This window comes from Oryctolagus cuniculus, chromosome 4 (assembly GCF_051225735.1).
Source record: "Oryctolagus cuniculus isolate XC-2025 breed Fujian yellow rabbit chromosome 4, ASM5122573v1, whole genome shotgun sequence".
NCBI classification, from domain to species: Eukaryota; Metazoa; Chordata; class Mammalia; order Lagomorpha; family Leporidae; genus Oryctolagus; species Oryctolagus cuniculus.
In genome coordinates, this window is record NC_142870.1 from 134,704,402 (window position 1) to 134,718,100 (window position 13,699).

A 13,699-nucleotide genomic window follows, 5' to 3' on the forward strand; every position below is an offset into this window, starting at 1 on the left:
CTTGGAAAGCTTTGGAGAACCAGTGCTAAATAGGAAGCATGCTTACAATGAACATCACTCCAGGTCCGTAGTGGACATGTCATGCACAAATGACCCTTTCTTATAATTTACGAAAAAATTCTGGGAGTTGAGGATGTCCATGGTCAAGGAATTGTGTGGGGTGAAGTGAGGTCCTTGTTGCTGGTGTCCACTCTGCAAATCCCAGAGGGGCAAAAGGTATCACATGTGAAACAGAATTTCCTATGTCAGATCCTGCTATTCTCATCTGCTTATTTTTTAAAAAAAGTAATTCATTTATTTTCATTTTATGATAAAATTAGAGGGAGAGGGAGAGAGAGAGGGAGAAGGAGAGGCAGAGGGAGAGGGAGAGAGAGAGAAAGAGAAAGATATTGGTTTCATCCACTATTTTATTCCCCAAATGCTCACAATAGATGAGGTTGAGCCAGGCTTAAGCCAGGAGCTTGAACTCCACCAGGACCTCCATTGTGGGTAGAAGGAACTCAGGTATGTGAATCATCCTTGCTGCTTCCCAGGGTATGAATTAGCAGGAAGCTGGAATATGAAGCAGAGCCTGGACTTGATTCCAGGCACTCCCAAATGCATGCAAGGTTCCAAGTGGCATCCTAGGGGCTGCACTGAATGCCTGGCCCTGATTTTCTTATGAGGATACTGCCCAATTGGATAAGGGTCTCATCCTATGGCCTCCTCTAATCTTCCAAAGGTCTGACCTCTAACTGTCATATTTGGGTTAAATTTCTGCCACATGACTTTTATGATTTGCTCTTGTTTATTATAGATGTTCTATCATTATTATATCGCTTCTCAGCCTTTTGGCTAAGATCAAGTATAGATGTTCTATCATTATGACCTAAATAGTTGATAAGTTTCTCAGTACCTTCCAAATAAACCTGGAGAAGGTAATCCTTCCAAAACACTCACTGCCAATGAAGTGCAAGGCTTTAATGCATAGTTTATTTCAATGTTCACCCTTCAAGATGTTCTAACAGTTAAGAACTGATATATTTCAATAATTGACACCTTAGGCTTTTTTATTGGGTAGTCACAGCTTTTACACAGTAAAGGAATTTTAGATGTACTTTTTAGTTAATTAGGCACTATGGATACAAACTTATTGCCTTTGTTGCCTTGTTTAAAATAAGAAAAAAAGCCAAAATTGATTTACAATAAAAATCAACCTTAAAATAAAAGTATCCCTATTTAAGTACTTAAAAAATTGAAAAGTCACTCCTGAAATCAGAAGTAAACCAGCCCATAAACCAATTTAATTTTAAACAGACTGAAAATGTTTCAAATGTTTGTATTTTATGAAGGTCATTGATATAACTATAGTTTGATGCTTTTTATTCCTCTTTATCTAGTTTTCTCTCTCCCTTTCTCCCTGTGTGTTTGTGTGTGTGTGTGTGTGTGTGTATGACTACCACCACCTATTTCAAAGCTTCCAAAAGAGAGAAATCACCTCAACATTATTCTGCACAAATCACTGTTGTGGGATTTAAAAACAATTCATTTTTACCATCATGATAAGTAAAAGAAAATATAATGGCCTTCATTATCTAGACCTTTTTCTTCTCTTTTTATTTTCTTTAGTGAATAAATTTGACATTACCCTCTTAGTTTTATCTGATCCTGGCAAATTTGTTGGATGATAAGACTGCTGTGTCATGGGAGAGATCTTGCAAAAATTATTGTTTTTAAATGAAAAACATCTTGGAACTATTGACTTATAGAACTTCATTCATTTTCGATTAAAACTGATGTTTTCTGAGAAAAAGGAAACTTGTTTTTCTTTTCCTTCTATAGATATTTTCCAATACTGATTCCTTTGTCAGTTTCATAATTATGATTAGTATTTAATTGTAAATTGTCAGTTTATTTACTAGATTATTTTCACAAGCACTCATAATGGAGTGGCCTTTTTTAAAAAAAGATTTGTTTTATTTATTTGAAAGACAGAGGTACAGACAGAAGTAGAACCAGAGAGAGAGATAGATCTTATATCCACTAGTTTACTCTGCAAAAGAGTACAATGCCAGAGTTGAGCTGATTTTAAGCCAGGAGCCAAGAGCTTCTTCAGGTTCTCCCACGAGGATGCAGGGGCCCAAAGACTTGGGCCATCTTCTACTGCTTTCCCAGGCTGTAGCAGAAAGCTGAATCAGAAGTGGAGCAGCTGGGACTTGAACCAGCACCCATATGGGATGCCAGCACAGCAGGAGGCAGCTTTAACTCGCTGCGCCATAGCACTGGCCTGGAGTGGCTTTAAGATCAGTGTTGCTGAATATAATGGCTCATCTAGTAACTCCTTTGAGTCTTACCCTGAAGAAAATAGTTCATAGGTCATATACACTGTGAATCCTCTCATGCGCCTCCATGCTGGCAAACACATGCACAGTTGGTTTATTCCCAGTACTTGAAAAATACTCATTGTAGTAGTGATTATGTTATTCATAATAATTAATTTTCACTTATGTCTTCTTCATATGACCTTAGAGTGGTAGGTTTTTTCTTAGAGTTTTTTTTTAATATCTAGACACCTGGGCAGTGACTACCATGTACAAGACAATAAATAAATACATGGCGAAATAAAGGTTTTAATTTTATTAACTCCACTTTTTCTAAATATAGAATAATAAGCTTTATTATAGAATATTTTAAGAACATCTGAAAATATAAGGAACATTAATTATTGTTAATACTATCATTCTGAAACACCAACTGCTAACATTGGTATCTTAATATTTCTTAGTTCAATTGAGTTGTGGTGTAACATGAATAAACAAAGGATTCTACTATCCCCAAATGCTTCCTTGTCCTCATAAATCGAGTTCTGAGACCTTCTTTTGTAGATATTCTCTCGTAGGAAGGACCAGAACTCAGTGTATGAAGTGTGAGTTCTTTTCCAGGGGGGTGAAGAAAGGAAAACATGGGTGACCTGCAGCATCCATATTCATGTAGCGTTCGGGAACTGTTTTTGTTTGAACACCTGCAGTGTACATGTAGCATGCATGGAAGTGTCAGCGTATGCTTCTTTTATTTTCATCACGTTTTGTCCTGAGTATCTCCTCTTTTCCATGTATCTTGAATTCTTCTAGCCATAAATTTAGGCACACTTCCTCCAAAATATTGGAAAATCACTTTCTTTTTAACAAAGATTTATTTATTTGAAAGGTAGAGTTATATAAAAAGAAAAGGAGAGAGGGGGGGGGGAGAGAGAGAGAAAATATTCATCTGCTGGTTCACTCTCCAAATGGCCGCCTTGACCGGGTTGGACAAGGCTGAAGCCAGGAGCCAGGAGCTTCTCTCAGGTGTCTCACGGGTGCAGGGGCCCAAGGATCTGCTGCTTTCCCAGGTGCGTTAGCAATGAGCTAGGTTGGAAGTGGTGCAGCCGGGATTTGAACCAGCACCTATATGGGATGCCAGTGCTATAGGCTATGGTTTTAACCTGCTGCACCACAGTGATGGCCCAAATCACATGCTTTTTTTACTGATTTGTTAAATAGTCTACTATAATCTAGTATTGAAAGACCTTCCCTTAGAACTCATGAATTTTCAAGAATTTAGAGCATTAAATACTAACCTTTAAATTCCAATATTTTATATATAGTGAACATGTTTGCAGCCAATGTATTTTAAAAACTTGAAAATAAACCAAAACCAGCCTAATATTAGGACATCAGATATAGGTCTGCCACTGGAGCCACTTTTATGATATAAAATTCTCCTCATATAAAATTGATAAAACATTTATCATTTGATTTATCTTCTTGTGTTTTCTAGTTGCTTATGTTATATTTGTGTGACATTTCTTCAATAGGAAAGAGAAGTGAGGACAAGAGGGCTTAAGTCATTCACATGGTTTTCCAAAGCTGGCAGTTAATTTTCTAAATAACCAGTAATTAACAAGATAGATGGAGACGGGCCCAGGATACTAAATTAGGAAAACATAGAGAAGAACCACTAGAACCTGTGACTGACCAAACGGGAGCAATGCGAGATAAGAATGTAAGATGAAAATATGATGAATGTAGGATGAAAAAACATGTGTACCCTGTCTTAAAAGGCACTGACCAAATGTTCCAATGTGCATGAAGCCACCGATCACAGCCTTTTGATGGCTTTTTCCTGCTCAGAAAGTGCCTCCTGGCTGCTTTCCCAGAGGTTTCCCTGTGCTTCTTCTAATAAACTGTACTTAAACTTCACTGGAAAAAAAAAGGTCATCCTTGATCATACTTCGTTTATCATGTGATCTGAAAAATCGGTAACTCTTTGTAGCCTTTCAATGTCACATATGATAATGATGCAAATCAGAAACACCCGGTTCTCTATTTCATTACAAGTCAACATGAACAGCTAAAGTGCAAAACTGGTATTAATAAATAAAAAGGTTTAATTTAGGTCTGAGAACTAAAAAATATTCTAAAACACTAAATATTCTAAACAATGGAGAAACAAGCATCGAAGAACAATATTAAAATAACTTGTCTTTGTTTATGAATTTTTTTACAGGAAATGTACTGATTGAACACTTCAGAGAGTGATTTCATATGTTATTTATTTATACTCTTTTTTTTTTTTTTTTTGACAGGCAGAGTGGACAGTGAGAGAGAGAGACAGAGAGAAAGGTCTTTCTTTGCCATTGGTTCACCCTCCAATGGCCACCGCGGCTGGCGCGCTGCTGCCGGCGCACCGTGCTGATCCGATGGCAGGAGCCAGGTACTTATCCTGGTCTCCCATGGGGTGCTGGCCTGGAAGAGGGGCAACCGGGACAGAATCTGGCGCCCCGACCGGGACTAGAATCCGGTGTGCCGGAGCCGCAAGGCAGAGGATTAGCCTAGTGAGCCATGGCGCCGGCCTCATATGTTATTTAGAAAGTGCTTAGGAAACCTCATGTTTTATCTGTAGGCAAAACTGAGCACATATATTTTTCTTATTAGAAGGTAGCCACTATTGTTAAAGTATTCATTTTCTGTGTCTGACTCATGGCTTTAAAATAAACTTTATCCTTTATATATATTATTTTGCTTTTGTTTTGATGTCACAACATTTATTTGCTATATTCACTACAGAGAACACTGCAGGGAGATGCATTAAGTATTGAAAATATCCTAAGTAACTGTTAATAGATATTGCATTGATTCATATTCACTTTGGAATAACTGGTTTATTTTTACTTCTCTAAGTAATATTTTATTGAAATAGAATATATAGAAAGGTATACAAATGACAAGTTAAGTTTTTTTTTTTGCCTCTAGAATTCTTTTTTTTTTTAACTTTTATTTAATGAATATAAATTTCCAAAGTACGACTTATGGATTACAATGGCTTCCCCCCAATACCGTCCCTCCCACCCACAACCCTCCCCTTTCCCACTCCCTCTCCCCTTCCATTCACATCAAGATTCATTTTCGATTATCTTAATATACAGAAGATCAGCTTAGTATACATTAAGTAAGGATTTCAACAGTTTGCTCCCACACAGAAACATAAAGTGGAAAATAATAGATGATTTTTTTAAAATGATGATGAAATCAGATCAGACCTATTGTCATGTTTAATCCCAGTGAGAGTCAAGTTGGGAGTTGATAATTTCTTTTCTTTTTTTTTATTTTACAGAGGATCAGTTTAGTATATATTAAATAAAGATTTCAACAGTTTGCACCCCCATAGAAACACAAAGTGAAATATATTGTTTGAGTACTTGTTATAGCAATAAATCTCAATACACAGCACATTAAGGACAGAGATCCTACATGAGGAGTAAGTGCACAGTGACTCCTGTTGTTGACTTTACCAATTGACACTCCTGTCTATGGCATCAGTAGTCTCCCTATGCTCCAGTCATGAGTTTCCAAGGCTATGGAAGCCCTCTGAGTTCTCCAATTCTTATCTTGTTTAGACAAGGTCATAGTCAAAGTGGAGGTTCTCTCCTCCCTTCAGAGAAAGGTACCTCCTTCTTTGAAGACCTGTTCTTTCCACTGGGATCTCACTCACAGAGATCTTTTGCCAGAGTGTCTTGGCTTTCCATGCCTGAAATACTCTCATGGGCTTTTCAGCCAGATCCGAATGCCTTTAGGGCTGATTCTGAGGCCAGAGTGCCATTTAGGACATCTGCCATTCTATGAGTCTGCTGAGTATCTCACTTCCCATGTTGGATCACTCTCCCCTTTATTTATTCTATCGGTTAGTGTTAGCAGGTACTAGACTTGTTTATGTGCTCCCTTTGACTCTTAGTCCTTTCATTATGATCAATTGTGAACTGAAATTGATCACTTGGAATAGTGAGATGGCATTGGTACATGCCACCTTGATGGGATTGAATTGGAATCCCCTGGTATGTTTCTAACTCTACCATTTGGGGCAAGTCAGCCCGAGCATGCCCCAAATTATACATCTCTTCCCTCTCTTATTCCCACTCTTATGTTTAACAGGGATCACATTTCAGTTAATTTTCAACACTTAAGAATAACTGTGTGATAATTACAGAATTAAACCAGTCATATTAAGTAGAACAGACAAAAAAAACTACTAAGAGGGATAATGTATTAAGTTGTTCATTAACAATCAGGGCTATGCTGATCAAGTCACCGTTTCCCAGTGTCCATTTCACTTCAACAGGTTTCCTTTTTGGTGTTCAGTCAGTTGTCACCGATCAGGGAGAACATATGGTATTTGTCCCTTTGGGACTGGCTTATTTCACTCAGCATGATGTGTTCCAGATTCCTCCATTTTGTTGCAAATGACTGGATTTCGTTGTTTCTTACTGCGGTATAGTAGTAAAAATTATACATGTTCATGAAACCATCACCCATATAGAGACAATACTGCAATACTTCCTGGCCCTTCTAGACATTAACCCCTCCACCAGTTCAAAATTTTACTGACATGCGTCACTATAGATTAATTTTGTCTGCTTTTGAACTTCATATAAGTGAAATCAAACAGTGAACAGTAAGCTCTTTTTTCACTCCATATTTTGCTTTTAAGGCCTACTCATATTTTTTACTATAGCAGTCAATCATTTGTTTTCTCTCTGTTGAGCAGTGGTTGGCAAAAGTTTTCTATAGAAATGTAAATATGGTGAATATTTAAAGTTCTATCTCTGTTGCATCTATTCAGCGCTGCCACTATAGCATATTATAGCACATGAATAACTGTAGACAATGTGTAATGTGTTCCATTAAAACTTTATTTACAATAGCATGGAGTAGTCTAGCTTTGGCCTGTGAGTCATAGTTTGCCAACCATTGCTAAATTCTATCACAGGAATATTCCAGTTTATCCAGTCTACTGTGGGTTTTGTCCCCAGATTAGCGTGTCTTTTGATAAGCATATTAATATATGTGAGATGTCATCCAAAAGCTCATAAAAATGAACATTATGAAAAAGACAATGCATGAATTTCAAAAGTTTTTTTAACAAAATGTACTTATATTTTGATTCCATTTTCCACGAACTTTTGAAGTACTCTCGTGTGTTTTGATTATGTATAAAGTGAATTATGTAATTCATGAGTTATAAAGAGGGCTTGGGTTCAGCTTTCACAGATACTACCAGTTTTCCTAATTTTGCCTCACCATGAATGTATGAGAGTTCAGGTTGCTCCACATCTCCACCAACACTTGGTATTGTCAATTGTTAGTGGAGTGGAGTGATGATTTTCTCCTCATATGGAGTTTATACTTGAATTTGAATCTGTAACAATGAATATATTTCCATGAAAACTATTATGACACATTTAACTTTAAATATTTAATTTTAGTAGATCTTTACTTCCCCATTTTGGAACACACAACCCAAAAATTGGAGTGAGGAATACTGCATTTGCTAGTCCTGAAAGAATCCTGTGATCAGCTATTGTGCTTACGAAAAAATAAATGATGCATTGTACACTTAGAGAAATAGAGAAAAAATGCATCCTATTGTCTTTAACAGACTCATTTCAAAACCTCAGAAACCGTCTCTAGCCAGTGGTTTCAAAGTCGTCTCAAAGTGCAGTGGGATGTGCAGAAAATGTTCATTAATCAGGCACACTGAGAGCTAAGTCTTCACTTCTAGGAATCATTTCTAATCATTTGTAATTAGAGTAATGCTTTTGAAAATGTTTGCCTTGCTAACCATGAGGAGTTGAAACTCTCTCTTCTGGGAAAGTGAGCAGATGGTGTCACTTCATTTACTTTTTCCTGTGCAGCAGGGAGGACTGAGGGATTTAACTGTCCTTTCCATCTCTCCTGCCTAGGGTTTGGATAGTTGTCTAGTTTGTGGTCATAGCTCTTGGCTCAGCTATTTCATGTCCAGTTCCCTTTGTTTGATATTACTTTGATCCTCGCCCAATATTAGCAATGCCTTGCTTGGATGACTCTCTCACTCTAGCTCTTACTCTTTTCCTTGGCAGAAGTATTCTTTTCTTTTGGTTGTAAGAATCTGGCCAGTAATGAGGTGGTAAGCTCCTGTCGAAGCAGCAGGAGTTGTCAGTGTTCCTTTCTTTCATTAACTTTCTTGGGCTGTAGCCACAACAGCGAGACTTCAGGGACCGAGAATTTAACCTTCTCCAGCACTGATCATTTTTCCACATGGATTCACATGGCCCCATAGCCCCTTGGCCCCTTTCACCATCTCCCGCCCTTCACTCTGCTTTTTATAGATTATCCTGAACTTTCTGTCCAATGCTCTCCAGGGCCACCATGAAATAATATGCTTGAAGCATTTCTTTCTCCCTCTCTCTCTCTCTTTTTTAGTTAACTGCCTTTTATTCGATGTTGTTAAATGAAGAGCACTTTCATACAGCCTTAACAAAAGGTGCTGAGATTTCAGATTATAGCTGCAGCAAATTAAATTCTTCCATTTGAAACAAGCAAGTGACTGGAAAGCATCTTTTGTAGCAAATATAATTTTTAAAATGTATTTTAGTTGGCATATAATCACATATTATTTGAATCTTAGTAGATTGCAAATCTATATTCTCCCACACAATACTAATGCTGATATTCATGTGAGTATAACATGAAAAAACACATCTATTCAAGCAGTGATACTGCAGTTGCATATTCATATCATCCATCACCACTTAGTTTATTCTGAAAGAAGCAATGTATTTATTAGGGACTTTGACAGTAATATGAGTAATGATAAAGATTGATTAAGGTAAGTAGATTTTCCTATGTTAGATGCTTACTACGACGCAGATATAATGCCAAACATTTTGTGAGGATTTTTTAAATGTATGTATGTATGTAAAATTTCTAATTCTTATATGAAATTTGTAAGATAGTTATAATTAAATCCATTCTACAGATAAAGCAAATGAAGCCTGGATAGGCTTCCTACCATTGAGTGGTTCCTCTCTTCCCCCAGTTCCTACAATACCCACCCTTAGTCAATTCATTAACCTCTCAGATTTGGTTATCATATATACTATTAGTGTTCACTTTCCATAACTCATATCCTCGGTATTTGCATAAATAAAAGTATTTGTAAAGGTATTTCCAGTGTACATATAGGGATAATTCTGGGCCAATGTTGAAAGATATTTAAAGCATATTTTGAAGAAATTTCTGCAAGTTAAGAGAATATTTACCTGACTGGTGCTTTACCATATTATAGACTGTTTCATTCATTTACAATCACTATGGATTATGCTTTCATGTTTATGGGACCAAAGAATATAAAGTTAAATGTAACTATGATCTTAGCTAGTTTTAACTTTCAAGTTACTTCCATGAATTTGCTTGCCACTAGGCAGTAAGATGGTTTTCTATTCTTTGGATTTGTATTGCCATCAAGTTAACGTCAGGAAAGGAAAAGGTTCATATTGGATAATATTTTCTGAATATGTGCCATGGTGTACTTTATTATAAGGTCTCACTTTAATTGTTGCCAGTTGCTCTACATTTCCTTCATTCTTATTTGCTATATTAATTTTCCTACATTTGAAGATGGATATATTTTTACCATTTTCAAGCAGGCTCAGCCATGAGATTTTAGTGCCCCAATAAAAATAAAAAGGGACTTTCTTTTTTTTTTGTTAAAGATTTATTTATTTGAAAGGCAGGGTTACAGAGAGGCAGAGGCAGAGAGGGAGAAGAGGGAGAGAGGTCTTCCATCCACTGGTTCATTCCCTAGATGGCTGCAGCAGCCGGAGCTACGTCAATAAGCCAGGAGCCAGGAACATCTTCTGGGTCTCCACGTGGGTGCAGGGACCCAAGAGTTGGGCCATGTTCCACTGCTTTCCCAGGCCACAAAAAATAGCTGGATTGGAAGTTGAGCAGGTGGGACTTGAACCGGCAACCATATGAGATGCTGGCACTGCAGGCACAGTGCTGGCCCCCAAAAGGCCTTTCTTGACATAGTGATTGCAATCTCTTATTAATGGGTGGCAAAAGAAAATGCCAACCCAAGTCAATCCAGTCTTATTAGGTATTCTACTAACAGCAGTAGACTAACAGGCACTACGCAATTCCCTTTAAATATAGAAAATGAGTTCAGAAAAGAATATATAGAAACTTTAAGACTGTTAAACATAACATTATAAGAACATATAGAAAATACTCTCTTTAGCTGATGGAGATGTTGTTTGTAAAGAAATATAAGATGTTATATTTCATTTATCTCATTTCCACAAAATATCAAACAAAATTAGAAGGAATAACTTACCGTGTTTACATTTTCTTGAGATTCTATACTCATAGTTTTTTAAGCTATAAATAAAATGTTATATCCAGAATTAGAACTCTTTAAAACTAGATTTATTTTCTATAGCAGGTTTAGGTTTACAATCAAACTGAGCATAAGGTTCAGAGTATCCCAGTAACCACTTGCCTCTTATATGCCTCCTTCATTATCAGTATCCACCACCCGAATAAGACATTTGTTGTAACTGGTAAACTTAGATTGGCACATGTTTACCACCCAGAGTCCATAGTTTGCTGTGAGTTCATTGTTAATACTGTACTTTCTAGAGGTTTGGTTAAATGGTTAATAATGTGTCTCTACCATGATAGTATCATCAAGCAGTTTCACTGTCCTAGAAATGCTCTATGCTCCAACAAGTAATCCTTCTTCATCCCCTCCACTTTAGAAATTGCTGATCCTTTTTACGATCTCCTTAGTTTTGCTTTTTCCAGAATGTCATAGGGTGGAAATCACCCAGAATGTAGCCTTTTATGATTGACTTTTCTCACTTAGTAATATGCAATTGTTTTCCCAGTGTCTTTTCACGGCTTGATAGTTCATTTCTTTTTAGTGCAAAATTATAACTTTCCCGGGTTAATCCTTTCAATCCATTTCCCTAGAGTAATCTGATCTGTTTCAAGCACTGAGGCTCAGGGAATTAAAACAGATATGCAAAGTGAGAAAAAGCCTTGGAATGAGAGCAAGAGAACTTGACTGCAGTCCCTAATCTCCCATGCTGCTCTTAGCACCCCAGGTGACCTGGACTAAGTGCCTGGCCTTTACGGTCTGCCTTTTCTGTGAAATAAGGGATTTTGAGTAAACGATCTATTACATCCTATCAAGCTCCCAACAGTATGATTACTTTCTGGATCACAAAAGAATTTACCAAAACTGAGTAAATTATGCCTCATATTATCCATCACATAAGAAGAGCAGGAATCACCTATGTTTTTAAAACCAATGAGTATTCCTTTATCAATAGAACTAATTGAAGATAACTGGTTTTGTGATCATTACATTTCTCACTTTAAAGTTCCTTTTTGCCTTTGATGGAAAGATGAGATTCTAAAATCTGACCTGAAAGGGCCTCTCCACCACTCTTATTACTTGAGCTTGGCAAATAATAGCCCAAACATAATAGGTACGTACTCATGTTGGCAGGTCTTCTGACAGTGCCTCAGGAGCTAGGTTTTTCTCATCTTGTGGTCTGTTACCCTGCAGGGACTTGTCCTTTGTGTATTCAGTTAACAAAGAGGAAAGCAAAGGTAGACCTTGGCTCAGAAGGGACACACATAGCATTTCTGCTCCCAGTCTTCCGGTGGAAAATAGTCACAACTCACAACTCAATACAAGGGCCATGGGCTGCCAGGCACTGTGCTGTTCAGTGTCTAAGCAGAACCCAAGAATTAGTGTGTGCAGCTAGCAGGACCTGCCACAACTTCACCTCCATCTTTAAGCCTCACTTGATTTCCTTAAGGACCAGAAACACCCATGCTTCCCTCACTCTTTCCCTGGCTCAGATCCAGGTGGTGATGACTTGCCTCTGGGACACTTTGCTTCTATCTTGTCTTCTACCCATCATAAAGCTCATTTTAGACTATTTTCATAAATCTTGTTTACCCTGTTAAGTCCTAAGCTCTTTGAAGGCAGAGACTGTCTTGAAGGCAGAAATGTATATAACAATTTCCCTTTTTGGTTCATAAGTGATGGGAAAAGCACGAATGAGGGAAGGAGAAGAAATCTGGAGTAATTGGGAGGGCCGGGACATACAGATAGGCTCCAGTGTCAAAGCTCCTCTTCTTTGCTCTGCTCTGAATAGACAAGTTATTGCAGTCTGTATTGCCAGGGGCAAAAAAAGGTCCATCATTTTTTGTGACTATAAAAATTGGATAAGTTATATTACAATGTTTTGTTGTAACAGTATGGAATATAACTTACTTTCTTTGGAATGAAAAGGAAACACTAATTCTAAAGGCAGGAGATGTATCTCAAAATATTTTCTGTGCCCCATTCTCTTGCATCTCAGCAGTGCTCTTTCAAACAGCACCAGATACTTGCTGTCTTATTCACCCTTAAAGAATTCACAGGGGCTCCTCTAATCATCTTCCTTGAATAGTAACTTTCTCCTTCTCACTGTGAGTTTCTCAGGCAGTGAGGTAACAGGCTACATAAAAGAATGAAATGAAGATCCGATTCATTATGGTTTTGCTTCTGAGAGACTTATCTGGGGATTTGAAAGCACAAGCAGCTGAAATAGTCCTCAAATTATTGTGAACCTGTCTTAACATATCTTTCTGAATTTCATATTTATAAGTATATGTATAAAATTCATTTTTGTTTTCATAGGAAAATGCATTAATGGAAATGGCTATGTAGTGAAGCAGACAATTAGACTTTCTGAAATAAATATGCAGAGAGTTCATCAATATGGCAAACAGTGTTTCTGGAGCCCAGATTGTAACACATATTAGGAATTACACACAAAGGTAAGAAAATCAGTAAAATTCCCCACTGATAATTTTGCTAATTTATAATGGATATGAGCCAACTAGTGGAAAATATGTGATATATAATTTAGATTACTTGGCTTTCCAGACTTCTGAAAGAAATAAAATACACAATAATTAAAAATAATTCAAGAAATATTTTATTCTTGGTGAAATTGTTATATATAGCATGCTACTTTGTCTCAAGTTCTCACATAAACTGTTGGAACATAAGTTTTCATAAAAATACTGAAATACGATTTTTTTAAAAAAACTTAAAGCTTCATATTTCATTAGTCACCAATGTCCCATTCAGCAAGAGAAGTTATCATAATAGATCAATTAAAGCAGAACTCTTTCGGCAGTGTCCAGAAGGGGTCTGTGCCTGGCATGGATTGAGTTAAACATATAATGAAAGACATCTGTTTATAAATGTCAGCTCATAAGTGCTAAAATGATAAAGAACCATTGGTTATTACAGCATTGAAGTATCCATACAGTATTTTTGAGCCTATTAACCTCACTAT